Raw genomic sequence first — 12,486 nt, forward strand, 5'->3', positions numbered from 1 at the left:
CGAGTATTATAAAAGAGATAGAGGCAGAGAAGGCCAATGCCAGTGAACAGTTGGCAATGGCTGGATGAATTCAGACTCCTACAGATATAGAATTCTACTTCTAAACCTTCATCTACCGTCCCATGCAGTAACCTTGGTATGTCCTTGAACAACAAAGAGCCTATTGGCCCACGCTTTACCATTCATGCTCACTGTATATAATCAAGGTGGGAGAACTTCAATAAGCCTTCCTTCCAGAAGGAACACAAACCGCTCTGTCTCTCTTTGCACCAATCCCCCTGGAGAGCCGGGATGAAGAAGAAGGGAAAAGCTCGGCTCCTGCAAAAATCTTGCTTAATTACAAGTAGAAAAAACAAATGTTTAGCCGCAGACTCATCAAGCCAAACAAGCCAGGCAGTGGGACTTGGGTAAGGAGGGAGATGAGAGATATGCCCGATGAGGCCTCTTGCACAACACCACCCCCATATCTTCCTCAAGGCTCTGCCACTGTGGGAGAAGCCATAGCTACCCCCCTCCTCTTCCAAATCCCAGGAAGCCATCTTAATTAGCGCACCTTTTTTTTCCCGCTAAAGGGAAGGTAGCACTGCTAGATGTTGTGGTGGTGGGTAGGTGGGAATGGGGGTGTAGACACACAAGACAAAGAACAACAAGTACTTATTTTCCCCTCATTAAAAGGAGGCTCAAGCTGCAAATCAGCCTGCCACAAGCCCTGACCTGCTGCGCCGCCGTGGATGTTGTTGTTGAGGAGTTTGGGAGCGTGGGCTGGCTGCACGGCGGCACGGTGGAGCTTTCGCACCGCTAGCCTGGTGAGGCATTGGGATGATGAGTAATAGAAGAGAGAGGAGAGAGAAAAAAGGAGGGGCATGACTTGGCTTCTGGGGAGAGGGGCCCTGCTGGTCGGGTAGACGCAACCAATTACCCAGTCGACTCAGTCAACTGGTCCCACAGTGACCGGGCCAACCTCAGCACTGCGCCTTTTGTTTCTGATGCCTGCTGTGTCTCACATCAGCCTCCGAGGCCCGCATGGTATCATGGGAGAAAAAAATGATCACTGCAGAGAAGACAGCTTACAGCATATTTATGCTTAACTTATGGCTATTGGTTTCTATAGAAATGTATTGTATGTTTTTAAAACAGAGGTTTAGTGCTAATCTCTCTGAACTGATAGCTTTGTACTCAGGAAGTTTGTTTTTTGTGGATGTTGCTTTATGTAAATATCAGCATTTCAGGGACAAATACTTACACTGAAAAAATCATGCATCATACAGCATACTCGGGTTCAGATCCATATCAGAACTGTCTACATATGATGTCAGTTTTTACATTTATTAAATGCAGGTGTCTCTTTAAAAAATATGTTGTTATAACGATCAGATATATGGTCACTATGACATCAATTAACACCCTAAATAGATTCTATGGATGCATGTTTAATTGCATGTTTAGAAATAAAACTTCTCATTAAGAGGATCTCCTTATTTCAGAGCAGGTAGAGCACTAATTGTAATTCAATAATTAGGTGCTCACGCAGTTACCTAAATAACTAGTATTCTGTCAAAAATCAAAATGTGTAAACTTTATATCGCTGATCAGGAAACATCAAAAACTTAAGCAGCCATGCAGGTTTCAAAGAGCGGTAGTTAAATAGAAAATAAAGGTAGCTGAGAGGGGACATTCTGGCAGCTGATCATAGAGAAAAGTAGTGCTTGATGAAATAGTTTGAACACTTATGTGTGGGTGGGAACATACATTTTCTGAGATAAACATTTGGCCAACATAAGTCGGTATCAAATGAGTTTGAAATCTGGAATAAAGAGAATATGTTGCATCTCATATTTGCACCTTTAACCCAATGAAAAAAAGAACATGTAAAAAGTTTACTTTGGTAACTTGAAAGTTAGGATATTTTAGCTGGTACTTCCAGAAAAAGATTACAAGCACTAATATGAAAAGAAGAGCAAGGATTTGGACACTTATGAACAAGAAATCTTTCTCCTCCAAAGAATTTAAATACACGGCTCGCCGCACTGTGGTTGGAGCTTTCATGACTGGGAACATTGTCCCTTTAAAAGAGTTGAGGGTCTGTGTGTGATTGAATGTATTCACCCATTAGACTTTGTAGCTGTGATGCACTCACTCAGCTGTATGCATCACTAACAGCTAACAGTCCCCTGCTGCTAGCAGGCTTTTAGACTGAGAGAGGCTTTACAGTTCTGCATTTTAATAGAGAACTTTGAATGGAGTGACGGGGGATGGGTGAGAGAAGGGGGGGAGGGAGCCAAAAGAAAGAGGCATCAAAATATTTTCTGAGGAAAATGAAGTAATGACAAAATAGCCACCCGGAGCGCGCGGAGCAGAGGGGGTTTCTGGGAAGGACTGCCTTGGCAAGGGTAAGGCTAATGTGTGAAAAGAAAGTCTGTAGGCATACTGAGCGCTGACATGTCTAGGAGTGTGGGCCATTCAAAGCAAGGAGGAAAAGGTCCAAAAAGCAGTATTGAATGTCTTAATTACTTTCTGCTTCAGCACCAGAAAACATCTCCTTGAAAAGGTTCAATTATAAGATATCAAGGCAAATCAGCTGCCCTTATGGTGGCTGCCTGCTCATCTCTCAATGGAGCTGGGTTAAGCAATTATCGTTTGATACTGTCTACTTATTCTCAAAGGAGACCTGGAGAGGCATCCATGTAATGCACCGTTTCAAACTGAGATACATTTTGTGTCCTTAGTTCTTAAAGCGAGTGGTCAGGAAAAAGTAATGCTGGTAAAGAAAAAAGGGAAAAACGAGGAAGATGATTTATCCGTGACAGCCGTTTGTGAAACTGGCGAATGGCCCGTGTCAAGGAAGTCAATCAAGTGGCATCTTAAATGAAACTGAAAGTACCGATTCACACAATCTTTCTAAGGTCTGAAAGGAAATCAGATTGAAAGGAGGCAAGGAAATCAGTAGGTTCCTCAGAATCCCTGAAGGCTTAGAATAAAATATTTAACTCACTAAGCCCACACAGAACACAACACCTGAAAACATCTGCCAAGGTAGAGGGAGTTAGCGACCCAGAAGACTTAGCACTGCCGACTAGGAAAAAGCTATCACAATTCCAGATTCTGACAACGGCGGAGTTAAAAAGGCATATTTTGTCATAAATAAAACATAGGAGTGCAGCATTTCAGCATACTCCCCCAACGAGCGGTCCCAAGAGAGGCATGGGATGCTGTTTGTGAACTCATGCTTTGCACAGTAAAGGGGGCTATAGCTCTGCATCACAACGACTCAAACTACATTCCCACAACCAGCCCTATTCAGCAAGGACTAGTCCTCTTTAAAAATTCATTAATTTACAGCAAAAATAGATTAAAGAGCCCAACTGCAACAACCTAAAAAGTTTGGCTTGTGAATAACATTAATAATGGAAGCAAGCATCCAAAACCTCGAGGCCCTGGCTTGGAGGCATGGCTTAGGTTTTGTTGCGCTTTATAATGGAGAGTAATTTACATTTTTTAGAAGTATTACAGCTTTTTGATGCTTGTTTATAATTACATTGTTTTACATGCAAATTGGCTAACAATTGTTACTCATTAAAATATAACCAGGAGAGTGCAACAACACTCTCAGCGTGTGTAAGACACAGGCTTTACATCAGGTTCACAATAGAGGCCCTGCACTGAACTCTCGTCGCTGGCAGCGCCGCTGCTGAGTTCAATCTAAATGACAGCCCTTTAAAAGTGATCATCCCCCATCTTATCTTTTACATCTTTCTCTTTCAAATCAAAGCAATGCTTTGCTAACAGAATCAAAGAGGATTTTGACTAGATAAAAGGATTTGCTGCATTTGAATTCAAATTATGTGTACTTTCCCGGGGACAAGACAAAAATCACAATGACTGGGAGCACTCAGAGAACTTAGGTACTTAAAAAGAGAGAGTCCGTCTGTCGTCATTTTCACCTTCCCAGCATGATGATAGAGCAGCATGCAAATATAAGTATAAACCTAATTAATCTACAGAACAGCTGATTTTATAGTCTGGTAGTACTTAGGGGTCTGTTCATCACCTTTTACATCAGATCATTTCATTAAAACTTTGTCTAATTGCTAAACAGCTGATTATAGATATAACTTGTGGTAATTAAAATGACCTGTTGACCAAGTAGCACCGATATTTACCTGATGATTTCAGAGGCGGATTAGAGGGCCTCTGCCCAAAGCTAATGAGACCTTTTCCTCACCTTTTTTTAAAAGCAATTCTGTGTTTATGATAAAGTGCAGAAGACGGCTCCCACGTATCAATCCATACAACTGAAGGGAGTGGGTGTTGGCATTTGTTAAAAGCATAATCATACCTTTTTCCTTCAGGAAACAGATACTGTATAATAGCAGCCGTATGAAAAGGTGAGCTTATAGTCTGTCTGTTTACAGGGATCAGGGCTGCGGCTAAGACTGACAAACATTTTTCCTCACAGCACGTTAAAGAGGATATCTGTACGTCTGTGCTGTAAAAGGAAGACTTGTGCATGATGTGCATGCTGTGTCTTCCATTCTAATGTACCTAAGCGTCCAGGCCATCGCTTTGATGAATAGTTAATTAATTCATATAGATTCCTCACTTTGCACTATTTGTATTCCTAACAAATTCTATAGTTTAATGGTTTAATTTTACTCAATTTGAGAGTGGGAGAGAGTTGATGTTTTGCAGTACAGTAACTGCATACACCATTGTTATAGATGTATTGTCAGTAAAACAGTCAACCTGAAGGCGAGCCCGCTGGAGAGTGTGATGCCATCTAAGCCTCGTTTGTTTTGACTTTTTGTCGGCCACAGAAAATGCACAAATATCGACAGACGTCTTGCTGATAAAAGAAAACATTTCAGAGGATGGCTATGGCAAAAGTCACGCAGCTAGGCAGGTTGCGTGGGTTAGAGACTGACCTTCTCAGGGTCAAGGACATCAAGAAATCCCACACAACCCTCTCCAATGGGAAACTTGAGTGTGGAATGATTGACTCAGACTGTCCTTCTGTCACCTGTAATTTTGAGGAGGGCATAGTCCCCCTTGACTGTGGACTCTGAAAGGAACACCAAAGACGGATTAAACAGGTGTACCAAGCCTGGCGATAGCTGATGTCGCTGACTTAACAAGTGTGACCTCTGCATCTCAGGACATCTCTACCCAAATGTTCCTTTTGCTGACCAATCCTAAGTCACAGACTATGTGGGGGCGTGTACAGGACACCATATTGCCAGTGGCTGGATTAGGAGATGCGTGTCGCACATCATCCCTGATGAAAGCTCATTATGAATCTCTTTTGTTGCTGCTTTTATTCTTCGCTGACCCTTTGTAATTACCTAGTTTGACTTGTTTCAGCTGCATACGGGGCAGTTGGAACTCAAATGTGATATTTTTCAGTGGGGTTTTGTGTGCACATTATTTATTCATTCCTAAATTTACTTTGCTGAATGTTGTTTATTAGTCTGCAATGTTGTTTAGTTCTTCTGAATTGCATTTAATTGAGCAGTAATTCAGTTACTGCAAATCTCCCACAACATACCTACGAGGTTCATAGCTCCCCTCCCAGCGCTGCTAAACATTGATGAGGGTAAGTTGTCTGATGAAACGCTGCTGCAGCTACTTTACTGTCTTCTTACTTTCCTGTCTTATTTGAATAGCCTCATTTGTAACTAAATTCTAATCAAGTATTAGTATCTTACTTATATTATTATTATTATTATTGCAGCGGTAATGATAATATTAGACCTGTTGGACTTGAACTGCTACAATTATTAGCTATTAGCAGTCATACTTCATTATCATTACCATACTTGTTTTTGCTAATATTACACATTTTGTTACTATTATTATTGGCATTGAATTGCATTGGCCATAAGTCTGCGTTATCTGTTGTTGTTGTTGTCGTTGTTGCTCAGTTTGTCTGTCTCTAACCATCTCTCTCTTTCTGTCCCACTTTCTTGGCCCTTCCAATTGAGGCAGATTTTCACCAATAAGTTATGATTTGGCGCTATATAAAGAAAAACTGATCGATTGTAACATTAAAAGCATATTGGTGACAGTTATTAACCTTACGTTGTTGTGCCCTTTTCTTTTAGTTGGTTGTTATTTTATGCATATTATTCCAGTTGTACAGCGGCTGACATGAACACATTACATGTTGCATTCTGTGTTAACTATACACACGTTGTGGTCCATGTTAGGTAGCTTAACTTTCTTAGTCCACCTGATGGCACTGGTTTACATTTTCATTGTCTCTTACAATCTAACACTTTCAACAAAAGCGGTAGAGTTGGTGTTATTTTCTACATGGAAATGAGAAGTAAAAGTCTTCACTCAATGTAAAAAGTTAATTGCTACACACTGGGAACACATTGTACGATCACTGGCTGAGCTATATACTCTAATGTAACAGTCATGTTGTATTGTCGTGTTTTTTAGGACATTTCAAAGAAAAGCTCTCACAGAGCTGCTTTGTTTGTATGAGGTTCCAGATGTGCAGTGGCCAACCTGGAGACAATATATGTGAGTTACATTGTCTTCCTGCAGAAAGAGGTAAAATCACGGAAATCCGAGTCTTTCTAATCTCTGACAAACTCACATCCGCTACACTAACATATGGAGTTCATCTTCATCAAAGTGAATGAAATGCATGTAGTGTATACACAAATAGCCCTTAATTCAACTTTCAAAAAGTCATCACTACACTCGCTCTCAGCGCTGCATTTGCTGACATTGACAATAATTACGACGACCTTTCCGATGATAAAACACAAATCAGTAAAACATTATGAGGCCTCCTTCTCTTCACGTTTCATGCGATTCTACGTAACGTTTTAATGAGGCATTTAGGGGCCTATGAGTGATCTACTGAGAAAGTCTACAATAGCAATCAGCAATGAGTGTGGCAGCTGTTCAGCAATTAAAAAGCCAAATTACCCTCAATCAACACCATTTACAAGCGCAAGTAAATCTCAGTGCAAATAATGATGAGAGAAATCTGTTCAGACAGCTCTCATCTTGATAGGAATTAGAGGCGCATCCAAATCAGAGGCAGGGTGCTCTCTCAAACGCTCTCTCTGCCTGTCGCCCACAAACACACACACACACACACACACACACATCTCCCCTTGTCTATGTCTTTTAGAGGAGATGAAATTGTATAGTATTGGCTCTTCATACTGCAGCCTGATCAGAGATAATGACTCCTCCACAGTGCATGGTATATACAGTATGTGGACCACAGCAAGGTTATGGTGTCTTTATGAAAAGAGAATGCACCGGTCCATCCAAAGCATGTTTGTGGAAAAGAAATCCATAGTGGGTGAGCCTGAAAGCACCATTTAATATTTCATTTTAGACAAGTGACCTGCGTGACCTGAGGTAGAACAGGTGCCTTTAAGCATTTATGGCAAGTTACAGTATCTTCTCTCCCCATCACTTTTAAGTTAAAACATTTCAAATAAGATTTGAATGCATCTTATATTAATCACATGTTAGTATGTAATATAACAAAAAATAATGAACTAGACCTAGATATAGAGATCATTTTTGATGATTTGACAATAAAAAACTAAAACTGATTGCAATATGACTTGGTAATTTGATTCCTAACACTGCAATTTTTACAAATTGTCCTAAACCTGTCATGTGGGGAGCCACTGAAAATGAGACATCCTGTTAAAAGTGTGCTGAATGATAACCACAACATGATGCATAAAGTCATACAAACATGGCTACTGTTCACTTTATAGTATATGGGAATAATGTAAAAAATCTAAATACACGCAATGGCATTAAATGCACCCTGAGACAAAGTTAGTTCAATCTTATGAATCCGCTGAAGCTAATTGTTTCCCACGACATGACTTACTTTCCTTCTGTTAAGACTTTCTTTTACAGAAATCGACTTTACTTCAACAAAGGATGCGGTTTAAACTTGTTAGTCTATTCACCACCTTAAGGAATATCTCCTCTCCATGCAATACCGTTGCTTTTAACAGGGACTCATCATTGTGAGCTGTTTTTGTTGCTCGTGCTATAAGCTTGCACTGTTATCACTTTAAAAGTGTTTTCAGCTGTGCAAGGCACTGTCCTCTCTTCATGCCTATTTGCGAGTCGAATACAATTCTACACCGGAATAACTTCAGCTAAAAACACCACTTTCTTACTCAAAAGCCTTTCTGTCTGAACTGTACCTTCAGATTGCAACTGTAAAGTTAAAATAAGTTGACATTATCAAACGGACATTTGGGGTAACGCCAAAGCTACAGTGTCTGCATGCATTCAGATTTTGACAGACAGCGAACTTGTCATAGCACGCCGTTAAGTAAAAACACTTATATGAAGGTAAATCATTATTTGTCCTAAAAACCTTCATGAGTGACATTCAAAAATTCTTCTGCACAGACTACTCACCGTCGTGGGTGAACATGAACCGGCTCAATATTTGTACTCTTGCTTCAGAAGCTCCAGACGCCTCTTCTGCACTTGAAAAATCCCCTCGAAGACAAAAGCTCCAGCGGTGCTGTGACGCTGTCACTCGGGCAGCCTGCTCGGTGCTCTGCAGGCGGATAACTGACCGCTGCTGTGGTCACTAGACAGTCATGACAGGCAGACTCGACCCGCTATTCGCGTTTGCGCTCAACAACACGAAGATCCCGGGTCTGTGTGCTCCGCTCGGCTGCTAAACCACCGGAACTACTTCCAACGCCAGCCGGAGCACGTTGAAGATGAATTCATGCACCACAATAGGAAAAATGAAATCACGTCCATTTAACTAGTTCCCAATTTCAATATTAATGACATCCTACAAGGACATCAGATGGGCCTATCATATAATATTAACGATGATTATAATGGTAATAAATAATATTATAATATTAATATTATTATGAGAAGATATTAAGACATTGCAGTCACTGACTCACCTAAATAAAACCTAAAATCAAACTGTCTTTTTGATAATTAGATACTGAACACAAAAAAATGTTAGGGAAAAACATTACAATATTTACACACTACTCAATGTGTGACAAAACAGATACTGCAAATAGTGGCCCCTATTAGACTGTTATGTTGTAACCAACCAAATGCGTGCTTGCTAGTGTATGTCTTACCTTTTATAGTTTGAATGTTCTTCTGTAAGGCTGCATGTCTGTCATTGGTTGATAACTTTGCAAGAGAAGCTTGATGTAAAACACAGTGCACTCAACTGCAGAGAACATCACACTGTAGAGTCAAAGGGGGAGAATACTAGGGTGGCACAAAGCCTCAAAAGTGCCCTCTTAGATGCCCCTTTGGTATATAAAATATAAAAACAATGGTGGCAAAGTGTGCAAGAAAATATGAATGCCCTCTAGGCTACCCTCCAGTGAGAAAACAGATGCAGTGCCATATAGGCTGCCCTGCAGGCTACAAAAGTAGCTGGAATATATGTCCCTCTAAATGGTTCAATGGTAAATAATTCTCCTGCCTTTTACTACAGAGGTATTAGACACTTAATATCCGAGTCATTTTGGTCTAAACCAGTGTTTAGAAGAGTTACAACACACATGCATCATGACTTACTAAGTGATTGCACTCATACACATTTAGCTGTTGACCTCTTCAGTTCTTTTAGATGCTTCCCCTCAGACATCCTGGGTCTTCTACTGGGACATAGGTCAGAGCACTTTGTTGGAGTCGATGATTTTCAGCCACAGTTCAAAAACTTGTTTGGCATTTCAACTCCTAAGTTTACACAGTCTCCAGGATGTGTATTACAATGTTTAGTCTCATATGAGCCTGCTGTTGCTGCTGCACTGAGTTTGTTGGTGTTTCCATTAATTGGCCGACCAGGGTTTTCCTTCACTCTGAAAAATCATTGAAAATATGAACATAAAATCATTCATGCTTAAAAATTAGCATGAGCTGTACTTTGCTAAATGTGCAACCTCCACATGAAAACCCTTCTTCCCAAGGACAACATGGCACCAATAATGTTATGTAAAAGTTTCTCAAGTTAATATTTGTTCTGAATACAAATTTACATTGACATTTGTTGCAAAAAAATTACATTTTTTTTGTTGAGCAGTGAAATTATACAATCTTGCCTTGCCTTGATACAATGCTCAGGATGCCTCTTCTGCACTCGTGGTACGAAGCACTAATGTGAAGATATTGAAACACAGCTTGACTGCAAATTGCAGAATTCTTTTGGCAAATCCTCAATGATGTGGTAAGGTACTCTTTTACTGGCTTGGTGTTTACCTACCTGCGTTGTTACTTAAATCGCCTGTTTGACCTTCAATGTGCAGAATGACGTATGTGCAGAGTTTGAGACTAGAGGGCTGTTGTTTTTACATTTAACTGCTTAAGGGAAAAAGTTATTCCGTGCTCACCTTAACTCTGAGTTTAAAGCAAACATGATTTTATGATATCATAACTAGATAAGCACAGAGTGTGCTCGAATGTGTAACTTGCATGAGAGTGATGTGGAAGCTTGACATGTCCAGTGCGCATAACACTTGAGTTTTTGAGAAGTGGGAGACATCAATCACTTTTTTGATAAGGTGATTACATTTTTGTTGTAAAATAATTTCATAAATAAATATATTTATATACAAAGCAGGGTATTTTCAAATGTCTTGATTTCTGCAGGGGATATTCAAGCCCCCTGCAAACACCAGCAATTAAAACCACTAAAAGTGCACTTCTGCTTTGCATTCTCTTTATAAAATTTCTTCCAGAATCACTTAACACCGCCACATTAAGTCAGGCATGGAAAAAAACGTTATTTGTTTGTAAGCTTAGAAACAACTCAGTGCTGCACTCCTCTGGATGGTAGGAGTGCATGCAGTGCTTAATGAAATATTATTTATTGACTGTGAGGATTTTCACCAGCAAAGTACGACGTTGGAAGTTCTATTTTTTCCATTAATGACATACTTGTGAATCACAGTCAGTCAGTAATGCTTAATTATAGCTCTAAACAACAACAACAAAACGTGGGATTATGTGAAACATTTCTAAAAAAGTGAATGAATACCTTTATAATGTTGACAAAAACATACTCTGCAGCTCTGTTTTGAAGTTTGAAACATTTACATTAAGAAATAAAAAAAAGCAGATGGATAACTTTTTAATCTTGGAAATTCTCCTGAGCCAACTGTGTAATTCATAAATCCGCCGCCAGAGGGCTCTCTAACCTAACACAATGTGTGGACATGCTTTTAAAAGCCTATTGTCGGCTCTCTGAATGTGCTCTGTGTTTTGCATTCATTAATCAAATGTTCTTCAAAGGCTGGCCACCGTGAATAACTATTGATCTTTAAAGTCATTAAATGATTCCTCATATGTTTCATCCTTCGGAGATGCAACCCTTGAGCGCAGAACTGACCTCACCATCAATAATGAAATGTTTGTTCACATTCTTAGGACAAAATGTGATCAGCGTGGCTATTAGCTGAAAATCTGATGTAATTCTCTATCTAACCATTGCTGGGTTTATTTTCAGTATATTAACTTGACTTTATGAGGTTATACACTTCATCTTAGATAGTATATGTGCTGTTTCTAGTCTTGTGGGGAACGTCTGTATTAAGCCTGCAGTATTTTGAGTTAGAATCATTTCATAGTAGAAACATTGGTGGTGTATGTTTATGATTAGAGAAAACATCTGTCTGTTGTTGGCTGCGTGAACATCTTCGGTGCCTTCCCCCTACCTTGTGATGATTGGGCAGCACGACTGGCTATGCCCGGTTTGATCCTGCTGGCTCTCCGACGTTACAGTAAGCTTAGCTCTAGGTATACTGAAGGAGGCAGACAAAAAACCCTCATCAATCGGCAGTTTCTTGAGGGGTCACCGAAGGGTGTATTGAGGCACAAAATCATTGTTTTAATATAGGTTTGAGGCTATTCACTTCTTTTTAAACGTTAAGGAGATGGACAATAGCGTTAAGGAGTACAACAAATGTAAGAAATGTTGAGAAATACTGCCTCTTTTTCGGGATGAATAGCCCCTGTTGCATATGTGGTAAAACATTTTGTATTATGTGGTTTTGAGGACATTAATACACATTAAGTGTCACAATAATGTTATGTTATTATGGGTCACCATACATGAAGTATTTCTTGTTGAGTCACACAACTTCATAATTTTATCTCATGTTTAATGTGGGCAGGGCACATTCCAGCCTCGCGAGAATACGCCGCTTGCCGAGAGATTAGAGTTGCGCTTGCGCAGAAATGCAACAATGGAGGGAAACTCAGTAAACACAGAAATGATGCAGATATAACGGTTTTTGGAGATAACTGATTTATAATTGTGACTATGATAACGTGGATCTTAAAGACATTTCTGTTGATGATAGTTTGATGATTTAAACACTGTTTTCGTAGGTGAAACAACGAGGATCTTAAGTTTGACATCCTGGAGCCTGAGGAGCAGTTTGAAAGGAAATTTAAACAAAGTGCGTGGAACTAATTAAAAGGCTTTCGCAGTTA

The 12,486-nt window shown here is 39.9% G+C and overlaps 1 protein-coding gene across 2 annotated transcripts in view; it reads right to left on the bottom strand.

Moving 5' to 3' along the window:
• Nucleotides 1–8,501, bottom strand: part of LOC138589670 (forkhead box protein J3-like) — a 57,061-nt gene extending 48,560 nt beyond the window's left edge. For both annotated transcript variants that reach the window (XM_069660070.1, XM_069660069.1), the window contains exon 1: nucleotides 8,419–8,501. The gene's annotated coding sequence lies outside the window, so the exon portion shown is untranslated. The remainder of the gene's footprint in view (nucleotides 1–8,418) is intronic.
• Nucleotides 8,502–12,486: the final 3,985 nt, after the last annotated feature.

This window comes from Semicossyphus pulcher, unplaced genomic scaffold (genome assembly GCF_022749685.1).
Source record: "Semicossyphus pulcher isolate SPU_LCO1_2020_fin unplaced genomic scaffold, fSemPul1.0.p SCAF_13, whole genome shotgun sequence".
Classification (NCBI taxonomy): Eukaryota; Metazoa; Chordata; class Actinopteri; order Labriformes; family Labridae; genus Semicossyphus; species Semicossyphus pulcher.